A 26,458-nucleotide genomic window follows, 5' to 3' on the forward strand; every position below is an offset into this window, starting at 1 on the left:
TGCCAAGCCTCTAAAAAACTACGAGATTCTTGAAATCTCAGCACCCATTTTTTCAACCAATCTGGATGATACTTTCAGGTAATGATCAGTACCCAAATCCCACTTGGCTCACCAAATTTCGTTCTTCTAGGTTAAACCGTTCGTTGGCAGTAACAGTTTTAACTTTTAGGTTTCACACTGTTTTCTCCTTTATGGGTATATGTAGATGGAACTCTAAATCAAACACGGTGTGTGCTAGCTGTTTGAAACATGACACAATAAAGTAGTTCCAAGTTCTATCTCTATGGTTTGGTTCCTATTGATGTAGCCCTAAACAGAGACTGGCGCAAATCTCTTATATGGAAAGGGGTTGCCAAGCTTCCAAATACTACGAGTTACCTGAAATATCAGCACAGGTTTTTCACCCAATCTTGATGACACTTTCAGGTAATGATCAGTACCCCAATCCCACTTGGCTCACTTAATTTCGTTCTTTTAGGTTAAACCGTTCGTTGGCAGTAACAGTTTTAATTTTTATGATTCACTCTGTTTTCTCCTATATGGGTATAAGTAGATGGAACTCTAAATCAAACACGGTGTGTGCTAGCTCTTTGAAACATGACACAATAAAGTAGTTCCAAGTTCTATCTCTATGGTTTGTTTCCTATTGATGTAGCCCTAAGCACAGACTGGCGCAAATCACTTTCATGGAAAGGGGTTGCCAAGCTTCCAAAAACTACGAGTTTCCTGAAATCTCAGCACATGTTTTTTCACCAAATGTTGATCACACTTTCAGGTAATGATCCGTATCCCAATCCCACTTGGCTCCCCAAATTTCGTTCTTCTAGGTTAAACCATTCGTTGGCAGTAACAGTTTTAATTTTTAGGTTTCACTCTGTTTTCCCCTATATGGATACATGTATTTGGAACTCTAAATCAAACACGTTTTGTGCTAGGTCTTTGAAACTTGACACAATAAAGTAGTTCCAAGTTCTATCTCTATGGTTTGTTTCCTATTGATGTAGCCCTAAGCAGAGACTGGTGCAAATCACTCTCATGGAAAAGGGTTGCCAAGCTACAAAAAAACTATGAGTTTCCTGAAATCTCAGCACACAATTTTTGACCCAATCTTTATGACACTTTCAGGTAATGATCAGTACCCCAATCCCACTTGGCTCACCAAATTTCGTTCTTCTTGATTAAACCGTTTGTTGGAAGTAACAGTTTTAATTTTCAGGTTTCACTCTGTTTTCTCCTATATGGGTATATGTAGATGGAACTTTAAATCAAACAAAGTTTGTGCTAGCTCTTTGAAACTTGACACAATAAAGTAGTTCCAAGTTCTATCTCTACGGTTTGTTTCCTATTGATGTAGCCCTAGGCAGAGACTGGCGCAAATGACATTCATGGAAAGGGGTTTCCAAGCTTCCAAAAAACTACGAGTTTCCTGAAATTTCAGCACACATTTTTTGACCCAATTTGATGACACTTTCAGGTAATGATACGTACCCCAATCCCACTTGGCTCACCAAATTTGTTTTTCTAGGCTAAACCATTCGTTGGCAGTAACAGTTTTAATTTTTAGGTTTCACTCTGTTTTCTCCTTTATGGGTATATGTAGATGGAACTCTAAATCAAACACGGTTTGTGCTAGCTCTTTGAAACTTGACACAATTAAGTAGTTCCAAGTTCTATCTCTATGGTTTGTTTCCTATTGATGTAGCCCTAAGCAGAGACTGGCGCAAATCACTTTCATGGAAAGGGGTTGCCAAGCTTCCAAAAACTACGAGTTTCCTGACATCTCAGCACACGTTTTTTCACCCAATATTGATCACACTTTCAGGTAATGATCAGTACCCCAATCCCACTTGGCTCCCCAAATTTCGTTCTTCTAGGTTAAACCGTTCGTTGGCAGTAACATTTTTAATTTTTAGGTTTCACTCTGTTTTCTCCTATATGGGTATATGTAGATGGAACTCTAAATCAAACACGGTTTGTGCTAGCTCTTTGAAACTTGACACAATAAAGTAGTTCCAAGTTCTATCTCTATGGTTTGTTTCCTATTGATGTAGCCCTAAGCAGAGACTGGCGCAAATCACTTACATGGAAAGGGGTTTCCAAGCTTCCAAAAACTACGAGTTTCCTTAAATCTCAGCACACGTTTTTTCACCCAATCTTGATGACACTTTCAGGTAATGATCAGTACCCCAATCCCACTGGGCTCACCAAATTTGTTCTTCTAGGCTAAACCATTCGTTGGCAGTAACAGTTTTAATTTTTAGGTTTCACTCTGTTTTCTCCTTTATGGGTATATGTAGATGGAACTCTAAATCAAACATGGTTTGTGCTACCTCTTTGAAACTTGACACAATAAAGTAGTTCCAAGTTCTATCTCTATGGTTTGTTTTTTTTTTTTTTTTTTTTGATGTAGCCCTAAGCAGAGACTTTCACAAATGACATTCATGGAAAGGGGTTGCCAAGCTTCCAAAAATCTACGAGTTTTCTGAAATCTCAGCACACATTTTTTCACCCAATCGGGATGATACTTTCAGGTAATGATCAATACACCAATCCCACTTGGCTCCCCAAATTTCGATCTTCTATGTTAAACCGTTCATTGGCAGTAACAGTTTTAATTTTTAGGTTTTACTCTGTTTTCTCTTATATGGATACATGTAGTTGGTACTCTAAATCAAACACGGTTTGTGCTAGCTTTTGAAACTTGACAGAATAAAGTAGTTCCAAGTTCTATCACTATGGTTTGTTTCCTATTGATGTAGCCCTAAGCAGAGACCGGCGCAAATCACTTTTATGGAAAGGGGTTGCCAAGCTTCCAAAAACTACGAGTTTCCTTAAATCTCAGCACACGTTTTTTCACCCAATCTTGATGACACTTTCAGGTAATGATCAGTACCCCAATCCCACTTGGCTCACCAAATTTGTTCTTCTAGGCTAAACCATTCGTTGGCAGTAACAGTTTTAATTTTTCGGTTTTACTCTGTTCTCTCCTTTATGGGTATATGTAGATGGAACTCTAAATCAAACACGGTTTGTGCTAGCTCTTTGAAACTTGACACAATTAAGTAGTTCCAAGTTCTATCTCTATGGTTTGTTTCCTATTCATGTAGCCCTAAGCAGAGACTGGCGCAAATCACTTTCATGGAAAGGGGTTGCCAAGCTTCTAAAAACTACGAGTTTCCTGACATCTCAGCACACGTTTTTTCACCAAATATTGATCACACTTTCAGGTAATGATCAGTACCCCAATCCCACTTGGCCCCCAAATTTCGTTCTTCTAGGTTAAACCGTTCCTTGGCAGTAACATTTTTAATTTTTAGGTTTCACTCTGTTTTCTCCTATATGGGTATATGTAGATGGAACTCTAAATCAAACACGGTTTGTGCTAGCTCTTTGAAACTTGACACAATAAAGTAGTTCCAAGTTCTATCTCTATGGTTTGTTTCCTATTGATGTAGCCCTAAGCAGAGACTGGCGCAAATCACTTACATGGAAAGGGGTTTCCAAGCTTCCAAAAACTACGAGTTTCCTTAAATCTCAGCACACGTTTTTTCACCCAATCTTGATGACACTTTCAGGTAATGATCAGTACCCAATCCCACTTGGCTCACCAAATTTGTTCTTCTAGGCTAAACCATTCGTTGGCAGTAACAGTTTTAATTTTTAGGTTTCACTCTGTTTTCTCCTTTATGGGTATATGTAGATGGAACTCTAAATCAAACACGGTTTGTGCTACCTCTTTGAAACTTGACACAATAAAGTAATTCCAAGTTCTATCTCTATGGTTTGTTTTTTTTTTTTTTTGATGTAGCCCTAAGCAGAGACTGGCGCAAATCACTTTCATGGAAAGGGGTTGCCAAGCTTCCAAAAAACTACGAGTTTCCTGAAATCTCAGCACACATTTTTTCACCCAATCGGGATGATACTTTCAGGTAATGATCAATACACCAATCCCACTTGGCTCCCCAAATTTCGATCTTCTATGTTAAACCATTCGTTGGCAGTAACAGTTTTAATTTTTAGGTTTCACTCTGTTTTCTCCTATATGGATACATGTAGTTATAACTCTAAATCAAACACGGTTTGTGCTAGCTCTTTGAAACTTGACACAATAAAGTAGTTCCAAGTTCTATCTCTATGGTTTATTTCCTATTGATGTAGCCCTTGCAGAGACTGGCGCAAATCACTATCATGGAAAGGGGTTGCCAAGCTTCCAAAAAACTACAAGTTTCCTGAAATCTCAGCACACATTTTTTGACCCAATCTTGATGACACTTTCAGGTAATGATCAGTACCCCAATCCCACTTGGCTCACCAACTTTCGTTCTTCTAGGTTAAACCGTTCGTTGGCAGTAACAGTTTTAATTTTTAGGTTTCACTCTATTTTCTCCTATATGGATAAATTTAGTTGGTACTCTAAATCAAGCACGGTTTGTGCTAGCTCTTTGAAACTTGACACAATAAAGTAGTCCCAAGTTCTATCTCTATGGTTTGTTTCTTATTGATGTAGCCCTAAGCAGAGACTGGCGCAAATCACTTTCATGGAAAGGGGTTGCCAAGCTTCCAAAAACTACGAGTTTCCTGAAATCTCAGCACATGTTTTTTCACCAAAAGTTGATCACACTTTCAGGTAATGATCAGTACCCCAATCCCACTTGGCTCCCCAAATTTCGTTCTTCTAGGTTCAACCGTTCGTTGGCAGTAACAGTTTTAATTTTTAGGTTTCACTCTGTTTTCCCCTATATGAATACATGTAGTTGGAACTCTAAATCAAACACGGTTTGTGCTAGCTCTTTGAAACTTGACACAATAATGTAGTTCCAAGTTCTATCTCTATGGTTTGTTTCCTATTGATGTAGCCCTAAGCAGAGACTGGTGCAAATCACTCTCATGGAAAAGGGTTGCCAAGCTACAAAAAAACTACGAGTTTCCTGAAATCTCAGCACACAATTTTTGACCCAATCTTTTTGACACTTTCAGGTAATGATCAGTACCCCAATCCCACTTGGCTCAACAAATTTCGTTCTTCTAGGTTAAACCGTTCGTTGGCAGTAACAGTTTTAATTTTTAGGTTTCACTCCGTTTTCTCCTATATGGGTATATGTAGATGGAACTCTAAATCAAACGCGGTTTGTGCTAGCTCTTTGAAACTTGACACAATAAAGTAGTTCAAAGTTCTATCTCTATGGTTTGTTTCCTATTGATGTAGCCCTAAGCAGAGACTTTCGCAAATGACTTTCATGGAAAGAGGTTGCCAAGCTTCGAAAAAAATACGAGTTTCCTGAAATATCAGCACATATTTTTTGACCCAATCTTGATGACACTTTCAGGTAATGATCAGTACCCCAATCCCACTTGGCTCACCAAATTTCGTTCTTCTAGGTTAAACCGTTCATTGGCAATAACAGTTTTAATTTTTAGGTTTCAGAGTGTTTTCTCCTATATGGATACATGTAGTTGGTACTCTAAATCAAACACGGTTTGTGCTAGCTCTTTGAAACTTGACACAATAAAGTATTTCCAAGTTCTATCTCTATGGTTTGTTTCCTATTGATGTAGCCCTAAGCAGAGACTGGCACAAATCACTTTCATGCTAAGGGGTTGCCAAGCTTCCAAAAAACTATGAGTTTCCTGAAATCTCAGCACACATTTTTTCACCCAATCTGGATGATACTTTCAGGTAATTATCAGTACCCCAATCCCACTTGGCTCCCCAAATTTCGTTCTTCTAAGTTCAACCGTTCGTTGGCAGTAACAGTTTTGATTTTTAGGTTTCACTCTGTTTTCTCCTTTATGGGTATATGTAGATGGAACTCTAAATCAAACACGGTTTGTGCTAGCTCTTTGAAACTTGACACAATAATGTAGTTCCAAGTTCTATCTCTATGGTTTGTTTTTTTTTTTTTTTTTTTGATGTAGCCCTAAGCAGAGACTTTCACAAATGACTTTCATGGAAAGGGGTTGCCAAGCTTCCAAAAAACTACGAGTTTCCTGAAATCTCAGCACACATTTTTTGACCCAATCTTGATGACACTTTCAGGTAATGATCAGTACCCCAATCCCACTTGGCTCAACAAATTTCGTTCTTCTAGGTTAAACCGTTCGTTGGCAGTAACAGTTTTAATTTTTAGGTTTCACTCTGTTTTCTCCTATATGGATACATGTAGTTGGTACTCTAAATCAAACGCGGTTTGTGCTAGCTCTTTGAAACTTGACACAATAAAATAGTTCCAAGTTCTATCTCTATGGTTTGTTTCCTATTGATGTAGCCTTAAGCAGAAACAGGCGCAAATGACTTACATGGAAAGGGGTTGCCAAGCTTCCAAAAAACTACAAGTTTCCTGAAATCTCAGCACAAGTTTTTTGACCCAATCTTGATGACACTTTCAGGTAATGATCAGTACCCTAATCCCACTTGGCTCCCCAAATTTCGTTCTTCTAGGTTAAACCGTTCATTGGCAGTAACAGTTTTAATTTTTAGGTTTCACTCTGTTTTCTCCTATATGGATACATGTAGTTGGTACTCTAAATCAAACACGGATTGTGCTAGCTCTTTGAAACTTGACACAATAAAGTATTTCCAAGTTCTATCTCTATGGTTTGTTTCCTATTGATGTAGCCCTAAGCAGAGACTGGCACAAATCACTTTCATGCTAAGGGGTTGCCAAGCTTCCAAAAAATTACGAGTTTCCTGAAATCTCAGCACACATTTTTTCACCCAATCTGGATGATACTTTCAGGTAATGATCAGTACCCCAATCCCACTTGGCTCCCCAAATTTCGTTCTTCTAAGTTCAACCGTTCGTTGGCAGTAACAGTTTTGATTTTTAGGTTTCACTCTGTTTTCTCCTATATGGATACATTTATTTGGTACTCTAAATCAAACACGGTTTGTGCTAGCTCTTTGAAACTTGACACAATAAAGTAGTTCCAAGTTCTATCTCTATGGTTTGTTTCCTATTGATGTAGCCCTAAGCAGAGACTGGCAGAAATCACTTTCATGGAAAGGGGTTGCCAAGCTTCCAAAAAACTACGAGTTTCCTGAAATCTCAGCACACATTTTTTCAACCCAATCTTAATGACACTTTCAGGTAATGATCAGTACCCCAATCCCACTTGGCTCACCAAATTTCGTTCTTCTAAGTTCAACCGTTCGTTGGCAGTAACAGTTTTAATTTTTAGGTTTCACTCTGTTTTCTCCTATATGGGTATATGTAGATGGAACTCTAAATCAAACGCGGATTGTGCTAACTCTTTGAACCTTGACACAATAAAGTAGTTCCAAGTTCTATCTCTATGGTTTGTTTCCTATTGATGTAGCCCTAAGCAGAGACTTTCGCAAATGACTTTCATGGAAAGGGGTTGCCAAGCTTCGAAAAACATACGAGTTTCCTGAAATCTCAGCACACATTTTTTGACCCAATCTTGATGACACTTTCAGGTAATGATCAGTACCCCAATCCCACTTGGCTCACCAAATTTCGTTCTTTTAGGTGAAACCGTTCGTTGGCAGTAACAGTTTTAATTTTTAGATTTCACTGTGTTTTCTCCTCTATGGATACATGTAGTTGGTACTCTAAATCAAACACGGTTTGTGCTAGCTCTTTGAAACTTGACACAATAAAGTAGTTCCAAGTTCTATCTCTATGGTTTGTTTCCTATTGATGTAGCCCTAAGCAGAGACTGCCGCAAATCACTTTCATTGAAAGGGGTTGCCAAGCTTCCAAAAAACTACGAGTTTCCTGAAATCTCAGCACACATTTTTTCACCCAATCTTGATGACACTTTCAGGTAATGATCAGTACCCCAATCCTAATTGGCTCACCAAATTTCGTTCTGCTAGGTGAAACCGTTCATTGGCAGTAACAGTTTTAATTTTTAGGTTTCACTCTGTTTTCGCCTATATGGGTATAAGTAGATGGAACTCTAAATCAAACACGGTTTGTGCTAGCTCTTTGAAACTTGACACAATAAAGTAGTTCCAAGTTCTATCTCTATGGTTTGTTTCCTATTGACGTAGCCCTAAGCAGAGACTGGCGCAAATCACTTTCATGGAAAGGGGTTGCCAAGCTTCCAAAAAACTATGAGTTTCCTGAAAACTCAGCACACATTTTTTCACCCAAACTTGATGACACTGTCAGGAAATGATCAGTACCCCAGTCCCACTTAGCTCACCAAATTTCGTTCTTCTAGATTAAACCGTTCATTGGCAGTAATAGTTTTAATTTTTAGGTTTCACTCTGTTTTCTTCTATATGGATAAATGTAGTTGAAACTCTAAATAAAACACGGTTTGTACTAGCTCCTTGAAACTTGACAAAATAATGTAGTTCCAAGTTCTATCTCTATGGTTTGTTTCCTATTGATGTAGCCCTAAGCAGAGACTGGCGCAAATCACTTTCATGAAAAGTTGTTGCCAAGCTTCCAAAAAAACTACGAGATTCATGAAATCTCAGCACACATTTTTTTCACCCAATCTTGATGACACTTTCAGACAATGATCAGTACCCCAATCCCACTTGGCTCACCAAATTTCGTTCTTCTAGGTTAAACCGTTCGTTGGCATTAACAGTTTTAATTTTTAGGTTTCACTCTGTTTTCTCCTATACGGATACATGTAGTTGGTACTCTAAATCAAACACGGTATGTGCTAGCTCTTTGAAACTTGACACAATAAAGTAGTTCCTAGTTCTAACTCTATGGTTTGTTTCCTATTGATGTAGCCCTAAGCAGAGACTGCCGCAAATCACTTTCATGGAAAGGGGTTGCCAAGCTTCCAAATAACTACGAGTTTCCTGAAATCTCAGCACACATTTTTTTCACCCAATCTTGATGACACTTTCAGGTAATGATCAGTACCCCACTCCCACTTGGCTCACCAAATTTCGTTCTTCTAGGTTAAACCGTTCGTTGGCAGTAACAGTTTTAATTTTTATGTTTCACTCTGTTTTCTCCTATATGGGTATATGTAGATGGAACTCTAAATCAAACACGGTTTGTGCTAGCTCTATGAAACTTGACACAATAAAATAGTTCCAAGTTCTATCTCTATGGTTTGTTTCCTATTGATGTAGCCCTAAGCAGAGACTGGCACAAATCACTTTCATGGAAAGGGGTTTCCAAGCTTCCAAAAAACTACGAGTTTCCTGAAATCTCAGCACACATTTTTTCACCCAATCTTGATGACACTTTCAGGTAATGATCAGTACCCCAATCCCACTTGGCTCACCAAATTTCGTTCTTCTAGGTTAAACCGTACGTTGGCAGTAACAGTTTTAATTTTTAGGTTTCACTCTGTTTTCTTCTACATGGATACATGTAGTTGAAACTCTAAATCAAACACGGTTTGTGCTAGCTCCTTGAAAAATGACAAAATAAAGTAGTTCCAAGTTCTATTTCTATGATTTTTTTCCTATTTATGTAGCCCTACGCAGAGACTGGCGCAAATCACTTTCATGGAAAGGGGTGGCCAAACTTCCAAAAAACCAAGAGTTTCGTGAATCTCAGCACATATTTTTTCACCCAATCTTGATGACACTTTCAGGTAATGATCAGTACCCCAATCCCACTTGGCTCACCAAATTTCGTTCTTCTAGGTTAAACAGTTCGTTGGCAGTAACAGTTTTAAATTTTAGGTTTCACTCTGTTTTCTCCTATATGGATACATGTACTTGGAACTCTAAATCAAACACGGTTTGTGCTAGCTCTTTGAAAGTTGACACAATAAAGTAGTTCAAAGTTCTATCTCTATGGTTTGTTTCCTATTGATGTAGCCCTAAGCAGAGACTGGCGCAAATGACTTTCATAAAAAGGGGTTGCCAAGCTTCCAAAAAACTACGAGATTCCGGAAATCTCAGCACACATTTTTTCACCCAATCTTGATGACACTTTCAGGTAATGATCAGTACCGCAATCCCACTTGGCTCACCAAATTTCGTTCTTCTAGGTTAAACCGTTCTTTGGCAGTAACAGTTTTAATTTTTAGGTTTCACTCTGTTTTCTCCTATATGGGTATATGTAGATGGAACTCTAAATCAAACACGGTTTGTGCTAGCTCTTTGAAACTTGACACAATAAAGTAGTTCCAAGTTCTATCTCTTTAGTTTGTTTCCTATTAATGTAGCCCTAAGCAGAGACTGGCGCAAATCACTTTCATGTAAAGGGGTTGCCAAGCTTCCTAAAAACTACGAATTTCCTGAAATCTCAGCACACGTTTTTTCACCCAATCTTGATGACAGTTTCAGGTAATGATCAGTACCCCAATCCCACTTGGCTCACCAAATTTCGTTCTTCTAAGTTCAACCGTTCGTTGGCAGTAACAGTTTTAATTTTTAGGTTTCACTCTGTTTTCTCCTATATGGGTATGTGTAGATGGAACTCTAAATCAAACACGGTTTGTGCTAGCTCTTTGAAACTTGACACAATAAAGTAGTTCCAAGTTCTATCTCTATGGTTTGTTTCCTATTGATGTCGCCCTAAGCAGAGACTGGCGCAAATCACTTTCATGGAAAGGGGTTGCCAAGCTTCCAAAAAACTACGAGATTCCTGAAATCTCAGCACACATTTTTTTCACCCAATCGTGATGACACTTTCAGGTAATGATCAGGACCCCAATCCCACTTGGCACACCAAATTGCATTCTTCTAGGTTAAACCGTTCGTTGGCAGTAACAGTTTTAATTTTTAGGTTTCACTCTGTTTTCGCATATATGGATACATGTAGTTGGAACTATAAATCAAACACGGTTTGTGCTAGCTCTTTGAAACTTGACACAATAAAGTAGTTCCAAGTTCTATCTCTATGGTTTGTTTCCTATTGATGTAGCCCTAAGCAGAGACTGGCGCAAATCACTTTCATGGAAAGGGGTTGCCAAGCTTCCAAAAAACTACAAGATTCCTGAAATCTCAGCACACATTTTTTCACCCAATCTTGATGACACTTTCAGGTAATGATCAGTACCCCAATCCCACTTGGCTCACCAAATTTCGTTCTTCTAGGTTAAACCGTTTGTTGGCAGAAACAGTTTTAATTTTTAGGTTTCACTCTGTTTTCTCCTATATGGGTATATGTAGATGGAACTCTAAATCAAACACGGTTTGTGCTAGCTCTTTGAAACTTGACACAATAAAGTAGTTCCAAGTTCTATCTCTATGGTTTGTTTCCTATTGATGTAGCCCTAAGCAGAGACTGCCGCAAATCACTTTCATGGAAAGGGGTTGCCAAGCTTCCAAAAAACTACGAGTTTCCTGAAATCTCCGCACACATTTTTTCACCCAATCTTGATGACACTTTCAGGTAATGATCAGTATCCCAATCCCACTTGGCTCACCAAATTTTGTTCTTCTAGGTTAAACCGTTCGTTGGCAGTAACAGTTTTAAATTTTAGGTTTCACTCTGTTTTCTTCTATATGGATACATGTAGTTGAAACTCTAAATCAAACACGGTTTGTGCTAGCTCCTTGAAACTTGACAAAATAAAGTAGTTCCAAGTTCTATTTCTATGGTTTGTTTCCTATTTATGTAGCCCTAAGCTGAGACTGGCACAAATCACTTTCATGGAAAGGGGTGGCCAAACTTCCAAAAAACCAAGAGTTTCCTGAATCTCAGCGCACATTTTTTCACCCAATCTTGATGACACTTTCAGGTAATGATCAGTACCCCAATCCCACTTGGCACACCAAATTTCGTTCTTCTAGGATAAACCGTTCGTTGGCAGTAACAGTTTTAATTTTTAGGTTTCACTCTGTTTTCTCCTATATGGATACATGTAGTTGGAACTATAAATCAAACACGGTTTGTGCTAGCTCTTTGAAACTTGACACCATAAAGTAGTTCCAAGTTCTATCTCTATGGTTTGTTTCCTATTGATGTAGCCCTAAGCAGAGACTGGCGCAAATGACTTTCATGGAAAGGGGTTGCCAAGCTTCCAAAAAACTACAAGATTCTTGAAATCGCAGCACACATTTTTTCACCCCATCTTGATGACACTTTCAGGTAATGATCAGTACCCCAATCCCACTTGGCTCACCAAATTTCATTCTTCTAGGTTAAGCCGTTCGTTGGCAGTAACAGTTTTAATTTTTAGGTTTCACTCTGTTTTCTCCTATATGGGTATATGTAGATGGAACTCTAAATCAAACACGGTTTGTGCTAGCTCTTTGAAACTTGACACAATAATGTAGTTTTAAGTTCTATCTCTATGGTATGTTTCCTATTAATGTAGCCCTAAGCAGAGACTGGCGCAAATCACTTTCATGGAAAGGGGTTGCCAAGCTTCCAAACACTACGAGTTACCTGAAATCTCAGCACACGTTTCTTCACCCAAACTTGATGACACTTTCAGGTAATGATCAGTACCCCAATCCCACTGGGCTCACCAAATTTCGTTCTTCTAGGTTAAACCGTTCGTTGGCAGTAACAGTTTTAATTGTTAGGTTTCACTCTGTTTTCTTCTATATGGATACATGTAGTTGAAACTCTAAATCAAACACGGTTTGTGCTAGCTCTTTGAAACTTGACACAATAAAGTAGTTCCAAGTTCTATCTCTATGGTTTGTTTCCTATTGATGTAGCCCTAAGCAGAGACTGGCGCAAATCACTTACATTGAAAGGGGTTGCCAAGTTTCCAAAAACTACGAGTTTCCTGAAATCTCAGCACACATTTTTTCACCCAGTCTTGATGACACTTTCACGTTGATCAGTACCCCAGTCCCATTTTGCTCACCAAATTTCGTTCTTCTAGGTTAAACCGTTCGTTGGCAGTAACAGTTTTAATTTTTAGGTTTCACTCTGTTTTCTCCTATATGGGTATATGTAGATGGAACTCTAAATCAAACACGGTTTCTGCTAGCTCTTTGAAACTTGACACAATAAAATAGTTCCAAGTTCTATCTCTATGGTTTGTTTCCTATTGATGTAGGCCTAAGCAGAGACTGGCGCAAATCACTTTCATGGAAAAGGGTTGCCAAGCTTCCAAAACACTACGAGTTTCCTGAATTATCAGCACACATTTTTTCACCCAAACTTGATGACACTTTCAGGTAATGATCAGTACCCCAGTCCCACTTGGCTCACCAAATTTCGTTCTTCTAGGTTAAACCGTTCGTTGGCAGTAAAAGTTTAAATGTTTTGGTTTCAATCTGTGTTCTCCTATACGGATACATGTAGTGGGAACTCTAAATCAAACACGGTTTGTGCTAGCTCTTTGAAACTTGACACAATAAAGTAGTTAAATGATCTATCTCTATGGTTTGTTTCCTATTGATGTAGCCCTAAGCAGAGACTGCCGCAAATCACTTTCATGGAAAGGGGTTGCCAAGCTTTCAAAAAACTACGAGTTTCCTGAAATCTCCGCACAGTTTTTCACCCAATTTTGATGACACTTCCAGGTAATGATCAGTACCCCAATCCCACTTGGCTCACCAAATTTCGTTCTTCTAGGTTAAACCGTTCGTTGGCAGTAACAGTTTTAATTTTTAGGTTTCACTCTGTTTTCTCCTATATGGTTATATGTAGATGGAACTCTAAATCAAACACGGTTTGTGCTAGCTTTTTGAAACTTGACACTATAAAATAGTTCCATGTTCTATCTCTATGGTTTGTTTCCTATTGATGTAGCCCTAAGGAGAGACTGGCGCAAATCACTTTCATAGAAAGGGGTTGACAAGCTTCCAAAAAACTACGAGTTTCCTGAAAACTCAGCACAAATTTTTTCACCCAAACTTGATGACACTTTCAGGTAATGATCAGGACCCCAGTCCCACTTGGCTCACCAAATTTCTTTCTTCCATGTTAAACCGTTCGTTGGCTGTAACAGTTTTAATTTTTAGGTTTCACTCTGTTTTCTCCTATACAGATACATGTAGTGGGAACTCTAAATCAAACACGGTTTGTGCTAGCTCTTTTAAACTTGACACAATAAAGTAGTTCCAAGATCTATCTCTATGGTTTGTTTCCTATTGATGTAGCCCTAAGCAGAGACTGGCGCAAATCACTTTCATGGAAAGGGGTTGCCAAGCTTCCAAAACACTACGAGTTTCCTGAAAAATCAGCACACATTTTTTCACCCAAACTTGATGACACTTTCAGGTAATGATCAGTACCCCAGTCCCACTTGGCTCACCAAATTTCGTTCTTCTAGGTTAAACCGTTCGTTGGCAGTAAAAGTTTAAATGTTTTGGTTTCAATCTGTGTTCTCCTATACGGATACATGTAGTGGGAACTCTAAATCAAACACGGTTTGTGCTAGCTCTTTGAAACTTGACACAATAAAGTAGTTAAATGATCTATCTCTATGGTTTGTTTCCTATTGATGTAGCCCTAAGCAGAGACTGCCGCAAATCACTTTCATGGAAAGGGGTTGCCAAGCTTTCAAAAAACTACGAGTTTCCTGAAATCTCCGCACAGTTTTTCACCCAATTTTGATGACACTTCCAGGTAATGATCAGTACCCCAATCCCACTTGGCTCACCAAATTTCGTTCTTCTAGGTTAAACCGTTCGTTGGCAGTAACAGTTTTAATTTTTAGGTTTCACTCTGTTTTCTCCTATATGGTTATATGTAGATGGAACTCTAAATCAAACACGGTTTGTGCTAGCTCTTTGAAACTTGACACAATAAAGTAGTTCCAAGTTGTATCTCTATGGTTTGTTTCCTATTGATGTAGCCCTAAGCAGAGACTGGCGCAAATCACTTTAATTGAAAGGGGTTGCCAAGCTTCCAAAAAACTACGAGTTTCCTGAAAACTCAGCACAAATTTTTTCACCCAAACTTGATGACACTTTCAGGTAATGATCAGTACCCCAGTCCCACTTGGCTCACCAAATTTCTTTCTTCTAGGTTAAACCGTTCGTTGGCTGTAACAGTTTTAATTTTTAGGTTTCACTCTGTTTTCTCCTATACAGATACATGTAGTGGGAACTCTAAATCAAACACGGTTTGTGCTAGCTCTTTGAAACTTGACACAATAAAGTAGTTCCAAGATCTATCTCTATGGTTTGTTTCCTATTGATGTAGCCCTAAGCAGAGACTGCCGCAAATCACTTTCATGGAAAGGGGTTGCCAAGCTTCCAAAAAACTACGAGTTTCCTGAAATCTCAGCACACATTTTTTCACCCAATCTTGATGACACTTTCAGGTAATGATCAGTACCCCAATCCCACTTGGCTCACCAAATTTCGTTCTTCTAGGTTAAACCGTTCGTTGGCAGTAACAGTTTTAATTTTTAGGTTTCACTCTGTTTTCTCCTATAAGGATACGTGTAGTGGGAACTCTAAATCAAACACGGTTTGTGCTACCTCTTTGAAACTTGACACAATAAATTAGTTCCAAGATCTATCTTTATGGTTTGTTTCCTGTTGATGTAGCCCTAAGCAGAGACTGCCGCAAATCACTTTCTTGGAAAGGGGTTGCCAAGCTTCCAAAAATCTATGAGTTTTCTGAAATCTCAGCACACATTTTTTCACCCAATCTTGATGACACTTTCTGATAATGATCAGTACCCCAATCCCACTTGGCTCACCAAATTTCGTTCTTCTTGTTTAAACCGTTCGTTGGCAGTAACAGTTTTAATTTTTAGGTTTCACTCTGTTTTCTCCTATATGGGTATAAGTAGATGGAACTCTAAATCAAACACGGTTTGTGCTAGCTCTTTGAAACTTGACTCAATAAAGTAGTTCCAAGTTCTATCTCTATGCTTTGTTTCCTATTGATGTAGCCCTAAGCAGAGACTGGCGCAAATCACTTACATGGAAAGGGGTTGCCAAGCTTCCAAAAACTACGAGTTTCCTGAAACTTCAGCACACGTTTTTTCACCCAATCTTGATGACACTTTCAGGTAATGATCAGTACCCCAATCACACTTGGCTCACCAAATTTCGTTTTTCTAGGTTAAACCGTTCGTTGGCATAACAGTTTAAATTTTTAGGTTTCACTCTGTGTTCTCCTATACGGATATATGTAGTGGGAACTCTAAATCAAACACGGTTTGTGCTAGCTCTTTGAAACTTGACACAATAAAGTACTTCCAAGTTCTATCTCTATGGTTTGCTTCCTATTGATGTAGCCCTAAGCAGAGAATGGCCCAAATCACTTACATGGAAAGGGGTTGCCAAGCTTCCAAAAAACTACGAGTTTCCTGAAATCTCAGCACACATTTTTTCACCCAATCTTGATGACACTTACAGGTAATGATCAGTACCCCAATCCCACTTGGCTCACCAAATTTCGTTCTTCTAGTTTAAACCGTTCGTTGGCAGTAACAGTTTTAATTTTTAGGTTTCACTCTGTATTCTTCTATATGGATACATGTAGTTGAAACTCTAAATCAAACACGGTTTGTGCTAGCTCCTTGAAACTTGACAAAATAATGTACTTCCGAGTTCTATCTCTATTGTTTGTTTCCTAATCATGTAGCCCTCAGCAGAGACTGGCGCAAATCACTTTCATGGAAAGGGGTTGCCAAGCTTCCAAACAACTACGAGTTTCCTGAAAACTCAGCACACATTTTTTCACCCAAACTTGATGACACTTTCTGGTAATGATCCGTACCCAAGTCCCACTTGGCTCACCAAATTTCATTCTTCTAGGTTAATCCGTTCGTTGGCAGTAACAGTTTTAATTTTAGGTTTCACTCTGTTTTCTCCTATAGGGATACATGTAGTGGGAACTCTAAATCACACAGGATTTGTGCTAGCTCTTTGAAACTTGACACAATAAAGTAGTTCCAAGATCTATCTCTATGGTTTGCATCCTGTTGATGTAACCCTAAGCAGAGTCTGCCGCAAATCACTTTCTCGGAAAGGGGTTGCCAAGCTTCGAAAAATCTATGAGTTTCCTGAAATCTCAGCACAGGTTTTTTCACCCTATCTTGATGACAATTTCAGGTAATTATCAGTACCCCAATCCCACTTGGCTCACCAAATTTCGTTCTTCTAGGTTAAACCGTTCGTTGGCAGTAACAGTTTGAATTTTTAGGTTTCAATCTTTTTTCTCCTATATGGGTATAAGTAGATGGAACTCTAAATCAAACACGGTTTGTGCTAGCTCCTTGAAACTTGACACAATAAAGTAGTTCCAAGTTCTATCTCTATGGTTTGTTTTCTATTGATGTAGCCCTAAGCAGAGACTGGCGCAAATCACTTTCATGGAAAGGGGTTGCCAAGCTTCCAAAAAACTACGAGTTTCCTGAAATCTCAGCACACATTTTTTCACCCAATCTTGATGACACTTTCAGGTAATGATCAGTACCCCAATCCCACTTGGCTCACCAAATTTCATTCTCTAGGTTAAACCGTTCGTTGGCAGTAACATTTTAATTTTTAGGTTTCACTCTGTTTTCTCCTATACGGATACATGTAGTGGGAACTCTAAATCAAACACGGTTTGTGCTAGCTCCTTGAAACTTGACACAATAATGTAGTTCTAAGTTGTATCTCTATGGTTTGTTTCCTATTGATGTAGCCCTAAGCAGAGACTGCCACAAATCACTTTCATGGAAAGGGGTTGCCAAGCTTCCAAATACTACGAGTTTCCTGAAATCTAAGCACACGTTTTTTCACCCAATCTTGATGCCAGTTTCAGGTAATGATCAGTACCCCAATCACACTTGGCTCACCAAATTTCGTTCTTCTAGTTTAAACCGTTCGTTGGCAGTAACAGTTTTAATTTTTAGGTTTCACTCTGTTTTCTCCTATACGGAAACATGTAGTGGGAACTCTAAATCAAACACGGTTTGTGCTAGTTCTTTGAAACTTGACACAATAAAGTAGTTCCAAGATCTCTCTCTATGGTTTGTTTCCTATTGATGTAGCCCTAAGCAGAGACTGCCGCAAATCACTTAAATGGAAAGGGGTTGCCAAGTTTCCAAAAACTACGAGTTTCCTGAAATCTCAGCACACATTTTTTCACCCAATCTTGATGCCAGTTTCAGGTAATGATCAGTACCCCAATCACACTTATCTCACCAAATTTCGTTCTTCTAGGTTAAACTGTTCGTTGGCAGTAACAGTTTTAATTTTTAGGTTTCACTCTGTTTTCTCCTATACGGATACATGTAGTGGGAACTCTAAATCAAACACGGTTTGTGCTAGCTCCTTGAAACTTGACACAATAATGTAGTTCTAAGTTGTATCTCTATGGTTTGTTTCCTATTGATGTAGCCCTAAGCAGAGACTGGCGCAAATCACTTTCATGGAAAGGGGTTGCCAAGCTTCAAAATACTACGTGTTTCCTGAAATCTCAGCACACGTTTCTTCACCCAATCTTGATGACAATTTCAGGTAATGATCAGTACCCCAATCCCACTTGGCTCACCAAATTTTATTCTTCTAGGTTAAACCGTTCGTTGGCAGTAACAGTTTTAATTTTTAGGTTTCACTCTGTTTTCTCCTATATGGGTTTATGTAGATGGAACTCTAAGTCAAACACGGTTTGTGCTAGCTCTTTTAAACTTGAAACAATAAAATAGTTCCAAGTTCTATCTCTACGGTTTGTTTCCTATTGATGTAGCCCTAAGCAGAGACTGGCGCAAATCACTTTCATGGAAAGCGGTTGCCAAGCTTCCAAGAAAATATGAGTTTCCTGAAAACTCAGCACACATTTTTTCACCCAAACTTGATGACACTTTCAGGTAATCATCAGTACCCCAGTCCCACTTGGCTCACCAAATTTCGTTCTTCTAGGTTAAACCTTTCATTGGCAGTAACAGTTTTAATTTTTAGGTTTCACTCTGTTTTCTCCTATATGGATACATGGATTTGGAACTCTAAATCAAACACGGTTTGTGCTAGCTCTTTGAAACTTGACACAATAATGTAGTTCTTATTTCTATCACTATGGTTTGTTTCCTATTGATGTAGCACTAAGCAGAGACTGGCGCAAATCACTTTCATGGAAAGGGGTTGCCAAGCTTCCAAAAAACTACGAGTTTCCTGAAATCTCAGCACAGGTTTCTTCACCCAATCTTGATGACACTTTCAGGTAATGATCACTACCCCAATCCCACTTGGCTCACCAAATTTTATTCTTCTAGGTTAAACAGTTTGTTGGCAGTAACAGTTTTAATATTTAGGTTTCACTCTGTTTTCTCCTATATGGGTTTATGTAGATGGAACTCTAAGTCAAACACGGTTTGTGCTAGCTCTTTGAAATGTGACACAATAAAATAGTTCCAAGTTCTATCTCTATGGTTTGTTTCCTATATGTAGCCCTAAGCAGAGACTGGCGCAAATCAATTTCATGGAAAGGGGTTGCCAAGCTTGCAAAAAACTACGAGTTTCCTGAAATCTCAGCACACGTTTCTTCACCAAAAGTTGATGACACTTTCAGGTAATGATCAGTACCCCAATCCCACTTGGCGCACCAAATTTCGTTCTTCTAGGTGAAACCGTTCGTTGGCAGTAACAGTTTTAATTTTTAGGTTTCACTCTGTTTTCTCCTATAAGGATATATGTAGTGGGAACTCTAAATCAAACACGGTTTGTGCTAGCTCTTTGAAACTTGACACAATAAAGTACTCCAAGTTCTATCTCTATGGTTTGCTTCCTATTGATGTAGCCCTAAGCAGAGAATATCCCAAATCACTTTCTTTTTAAGGGGTTGCCAAGCTTCCAAAAAACTACGAGTTTCCTGAAATCTCAGCTCACATTTTTTCAACCAATCTTGATGACACTTACAGGTAATGATCAGTACCCCAATCCCACTTGGCTCACCAAATTTCGTTCTTCTAGGTTAATCCGTTCGTTGGCAGTACAGTTTTAATTTTAGGTTTCACTCTGTTTTCTCCTATACGGATACATGTAGTCGGAACTCTAAATCAAGCAGGGTTTGTGCTAGCTCTTTGAAACTTGACACAATAAAGTAGTTCCAAGATCTATCTCTATGGTTTGTTTCCTATTGATGTAGCCCTATGCAGAGTCTGCCGAAAATCACTTCCTCGGAAAGGGGTTGCCAAGCTTCCAAAAATCTATGAGTTTCCTGAAGTCTCAGCACACGTTTTTTCACCCTATCTTGATGACAATTTCAGGTAATGATCAGTACCCCAATCCCACTTGGCTCACCAAATTTCGTTCTTCTAGGTTAAACCGTTCGTTGGCAGTAACAGTTTTAATTTTTAGGTTTCACTCTTTTTTCTCCTATATGGATACATGTATTTCGAACACTAAATCAAACACGGTTTGTGCTAGCTCTTTGAAACTTGACACAATAAAGTAGTTCCAAGTTCTATCTCTATAGTTTGTTTACTATTGATGTAGCCCTAAGCAGAGACTGGCGCAAATCACTTTCATGGAAAGGGGTTGCCAAGCTTGCAAAAAACTACGAGTTTCCTGAAAACTCAGCACACATTTTTTCACCCAATCTTGATGAGATTTTCAGGTAATGATAAGTACCCCAATCCCACTGGGTGCACCAAATTTCGTTCTTCTTGGTTAAACCGTTCGTTGGCAGTAACAGTTTTAATTTTTCGGTTTCACTCTGTTTTCTCCTATATGGGTATAAGTAGATGGAATTCTAAAACAAACACGGTTTGTGCTAGCTCTTTGAAACTTGACACCATAATGTAGTTCTAAGTTCTATCTCTATGGTTTGTTTCCTATTGATGTAGCCCTAAGCAGAGACTGGCGCAAATCACTTTCATGGAAAGGGGTTGCCAAGCTTCCAAAAACTACAAGTTTCCTGAAATCTCAGCACACATTTTTTCAACCAATCTTGATGACACTTTCAGGTAATGATCAGTACCCCAATCCCACTTGGCTCACCAAATTTCGTTCTTCTAGGTTAAACCGTTCGTTGGCAGTAACAGTTTTAATTTTTAGGTTTCACTCTGTTTTCTCCTATAAGGATACGTGTAGTGGGAACTCTAAATCAAACACGGTTTGTGCTACCTCTTTGAAACTTGACACAATAAATTAGTTCCAAGATCTATCTCTATGGTTTGTTTCCTGTTGTTGTAGCCCTAAGCAGAGACTGCCGCAAATCACTTTCTTTGAAAGGGGTTGCCAAGCTTCCAAAAATCTATGAGTTTTCTGAAATCTCAGCACACGTTTTTTCACCCAATCTTGATGACACTTTCAGGTAATGATCAGTACCCCAATCCCACTTGGCTCACAAAGTTTTGTTCTTCTAGTTTAAACCGTTCGTTGGCAGTAACAGTTTTAATTTTTAGGTTTCACTCTGTTTTCTCCTATATGGGTATAATAGATGGAACACTAAATCAAACACGGTTTGTGCTAGCTCTTTGAAATTTGACACAATAAAGTAGTTCCAAGATCTATCTCTATGGTTTGTTTCCTATTGATGTAGCCCTAAGCAGAGACTGCCGCAAATCACTTTCATGGAAAGGGGTTGCCAAGCTTCCAAAAAACTACGAGTTTCCTGAAATCTCAGCACATATTTTTTCACCCAATCTTGATGACACTTTCAGGTAATGATCAGTACCCCAATCCCACTTGGCTCACCAAATTTCGTTCTTCTAGGTTAAACCGTTCGTTGGCAGTAACAGTTTTAATTTTTAGGTTTCACTCTGTTTTCTTCTATATGGATACATGTAGTTGAAACTCTACATCAAACACGGTTTGTGCTGGCTCCTTGAAACTTGACAAAATAATGTAGTTCCGAGTTCTATCTCTATGGTTTGTTTCCTATTGATGTAGCCCTAAGCAGAGACTGGCGCAAATCACTTTCATGGAAACGGGTTGCCAAGCTTCCAAAAAACTACAAGTTTCCTGAAAACTCAGCACACATTTTTTCACCCAAATTGATGACACTTTCAGGTAACGATCAGTACCACAGTCCCACTTGGCTCACCAAATTTCGTTCTTCTAGGTTAAACCGTTCGTTGGCAGTAACAGTTTAAATTTTTAGGTTTCACTCTGTTTTCTCCTATAAGGATACATGTAGTGGGAACTCTAAATCAAACACGGTTTGTGCTACCTCTTTGAAACTTGACACAATAAAGTAGTTCCAAGATCTATCTCTATGGTTTCTTTCCTGTTGATGTAGCCCTAAGCAGAGACTGGTGCAAATCACTTTCTTGGAAAGAAGTTGCCAAGCTTACAAAAATCTATGAGTTTCCTGAAATCTCAGCACACATTTTTTCACCCAATCTTGATGACACTTTCAGGTAATGATCAGTACCCCAATCCCACTTGGCTCACCAAATTTTGTGCTTCTAGTTTAAACCGTTTGTTGGCAGTAACAGTTTTAATTTTTAGGTTTCACTCTGTTTTCTCCTATATAGGTATAAGTAGATGGAACTCTAAATCAAACACGGTTTGTGCTAGCTCTTTGAAATTTAACACAATAAAGTAGTTCCAAGTTCTATCTCTATGGTTTGTTTCCTATTGATGTAGCCCTAAGCAGAGACTGGCGCAAATCACTTTCATGGAAAGGGGTTGCCAAGCTTCCAAAAAACTACGAGTTTCCTGAAAACTCAGCACACATTTTTTCACCCAAATTGATGACACTTTCAGGTAATGATCAGTACCACAGTCCCACTTGGCTCACCAAATTTCGTTCTTCTAGGTTAAACCGTTCGTTGGCAGTAACAGTTTTAATTTTTAGGTTTCACTCTGTTTTCTCCTATAAGGATACATGTAGTGGGAACTCTAAATCAAACACGGTTTGTGCTACCTCTTTGAAACTTGACACAATAAAGTAGTTCCAAGATCTATCTCTATTGTTTGTTTCCTATTGATGTAGCCCTAAGCAGAGACTTGCGCAAATCACTTTCATGGAAAGGGGTTGCCAAGCTTCCAAAAAACTACGAGTTTCCTGAAATCTCAGCACATATTTTTTCACCCAATATGATGACACTTTCAGGTAATGATCAGTACCCCAATCCCACTTGGCTCACCAAATTTCGTTCTTCTAGGTTAAACCGTTCGTTGGCAGTAACAGATTTAATTTTTAGGTTTCACTCTGTTTTCTTCTATATGGATACATGTAGTTGAAACTCTAAATCAAACACGGTTTGTGCTAGCTCCTTGAAACTTGACAAAATAATGTAGTTCCAAGTTCTATCTCTATGGTTTGTTTCCTATTGATGTAGCCCTAAGCAGAGTGTGGCGCAAATCACTTTCATGGAATGGGGTGGCCAAACTTCCAAAAAACCAAGAGTTTCCTGAATCTCAGCACACATTTTTCACCCAATCTTGATGACACTTTCAGGTAATGATCAGTACCCCAATCCCACTTGGCACACCAAATTTCGTTCTTCTAGGTTAAACCGTTCATTGGCAGTAACAGTTTTAATTTTTAGGTTTCACTCTATTTTCTCCTATATGGATACATGTATTTGGAACTCTAAATCAAACACGGTTTGTGCGAGCTCTTTGAAACTTGACACAATAAAATAGTTCCAAGTTCTATCTCTATGGTTTGTTGCCTATTGATGTAGCCCTAAGCAGAGACTGGCGCAAATCACTTTCATGGAAAGCGGTTGCCAAGCTTCCAAAAAACTACGAGTTTCCTGAAAACGCAGCACACATTTTTTCACCCAATCTTGATGAAACTTTCTGATAATGATCAGTATCCCAATCCCAATTGGCTCAACAAATTTAGTTCTTCTAGATTAAACCGTTCGTTGGCAGTAACAGTTTTAATTTTTAGGTGTCACTCTGTTTTCTCCTATATGGGTATAAGTAGATGGAACTCTAAATCAAACACGGTTTGTGCTAGCTCTTTGAAACTTGACTCAATAAAGCAGTTCCAAGTTCTATCTCTATGCTTTGTTTCCTATTGTTGTAGCCCTAAGCAGAGACTGGCGCAAATCACTTTCATGGAAAGGGGTTGCCAAGCTTCCAAAAAACTACGAGTTTCCTGAAATCTCAGCACACAGTTTTTCACCCAATCTTGATGACACTTTCAGGTAATGATCAGTACCCCAATCCCACTTGGCTCACCAAATTTCCTTCTCTAGGTTAAACCGTTCGTTGGCAGTAACATTTTAATTTTTAGGTGTCACTCTGTTTTCTCCTATAATGATACATGTTGTTGGAACTCTAAATCAAACACGGTTTGTGCTAGCTCTTTGAAACTTGACACAATAAAGTAGTTCCAAGATCTATCTCTATAGTTTGTTTCCTATTGATGTAGCCCTAAGCAGCGACTGGCGCAAATCACTTTCATGGAAAGGGGTTGCCAAGCTTCCAAAAAACTACGAGTTTCCTGAAATCTCAGCACACATTTTTTCACCCAATCTTGATGCCACTTTCAGGTAATGATCAGTACCCCAGTCCCACTTGGCTCACCAAATTTCGTTCTTCTAGGTTAAATCGTTCGTTGTCAGTAACAGTTTGAATTTTTAGGTTTCACTCTTTTTTCTCCTATATGGATACATGTATTTCGAACACTAAATCAAACACGGTTTGTGCTAGCTCTTTGAAACTTGACACAATAAAGTAGTTCCAAGTTCTATCTCTATGGTTTGTTTACTATTGATGTAGCCCTAAGCAGAGACTGGCGCAAATCACTTTCATGGAAAGGGGTTGCCAAGCTTCCAAAAAACTACGAGTTTCCTGAAAACTCAGCACACATTTTTTCACCCAATCTTGATGACATTTTCAGGTAATGATAAGTACCCCAATCCCACTGGGTGCACCAAATTTCGTTCTTCTAGGTTAAACCGTTCGTTGGCAGTAACAGTTTTAATTTTTCGGTTTCACTCTGTTTTCTCCTATATGGGTATAAGTAGATGGAATTCTAAAACAAACACGGTTTGTGCTAGCTCTTTGAAACTTGACACAATAATGTAGTTCTAAGTTCTATCTCTATGGTTTGTTTCCTTTTGATGTAGCCCTAAGCAGAGACTGGCGCAAATCACTTACATGGAAAAGGGTTGCCAAGCTTCCAAAAACTAAGAGTTTACTGAAATCTCAGAACAGGTTTTTTCACCCAATCTTGATGACACTTTCAGGTAATGATCAGTACACCAATCCCACTTGGCGCACCAAATTTCGTTCTTCTAGGTTAAACGGTTCGTTGGCAGTAACAGTTTTAGTTTTTAGGTTTCACTCTGTTTTCTCCTATACGGATATATGTAGTGGGAACTCTAAATCAAACACGGTTTGTGCTAGCTCTTTGAAACTTGACACAATAAAGTACTTCCAAGTTCTATCTCTATGGTTTGCTTCCTATTGATGTAGCCCTAAGCAGAGAATGGCCCAAATCACTTACATGGAAAGGGGTTGCCAAGCTTCCAAAAAACTACGAGTTTCCTGAAATCTCAGCCCACATTTTTTCACCCAATCTTGATGACACTTACAGGTAATGATCAGTACCCCAATCCCACTTGGCTCACCAAATTTCGTTCTTCTAGTTTAAACCGTTCGTTGGCAGTAACAGTTTTAATTTTTAGGTTTCACTCTGTTTTCTTCTATATGGATACATGTAGTTGAAACTCTAAATCAAACACGGTTTGTGCTAGCTCCTTGAAACTTGACAAAATAATGTACTTCCGAGTTCTATCTCTATTGTTTGATTCCTAATCATGTAGCCCTCAGCAGAGACTGGCGCAAATCACTTTCATGGAAAGGGGTTGCCAAGCTTCCAAACAACTACGAGTTTCCTGAAAACTCAGCACACATTTTTTCACCCAAACTTGATGACACTTTCTGGTAATGATCCGTACCCCAGTCCCACTTGGCTCACCAAATTTCATTCTTCTAGGTTAATCCGTTCATTGGCAGTAACAGTTTTAATTTTAGGTTTCACTCTGTTTTCTCCTATACGGATACATGTAGTGGGAACTCTAAATCACACAGGGTTTGTGCTAGCTCTTTGAAACTTGACACAATAAAGTAGTTCCAAGTTCTATCTCTATGGTTTGTTTCCTATTGATGTAGCCCTAAGCAGAGACTAGCGCAAATCACTTTCATGGAAAGGGGTTGCCAAGCTTCCAAAAAACTACGAGTTTCCTGAAATCTCAGCACACATTTTTTCACCCAATCTTGATGACACTTTCAGGTAATGATCAGTACCCCAATCCCACTTGGCTCACCAAATTTCATTCTCTAGGTTAAACCGTTCGTTGGCAGTAACATTTTAATTTTTAGGTTTCACTCTGTTTTCTCCTATACGGATACATGTACTGGGAACTCTAAATCAAACACGGTTTGTGCTAGCTCCTTGAAACTTGACACAATAATGTAGTTCTAAGTTGTATCTCTATGGTTTGTTTCCTATTGATGTAGCCCTAAGCAGAGACTGGCGCAAATCATTTTCTTGGAAAGGGGTTGCCAAGCTTCCAAATACTACGAGTTTCCTGAAATCTCAGCACACGTTTTTTCACCCAATCTTGATGCCAGTTTCAGGTAATGATCAGTACCCCAATCACACTTGGCTCACCAAATTTCGTTCTTCTAGGTTAAACTGTTCGTTGGCAGTAACAGTTTTAATTTTTAGGTTTCACTCTGTTTTCTCCTATACGGATACATGTAGTGGGAACTCTAAATCAAACACGGTTT

Source organism: Spermophilus citellus (assembly GCF_964194105.1).
Source record: "Spermophilus citellus genome assembly, chromosome: 9".
NCBI classification, from domain to species: domain Eukaryota; kingdom Metazoa; phylum Chordata; class Mammalia; order Rodentia; family Sciuridae; genus Spermophilus; species Spermophilus citellus.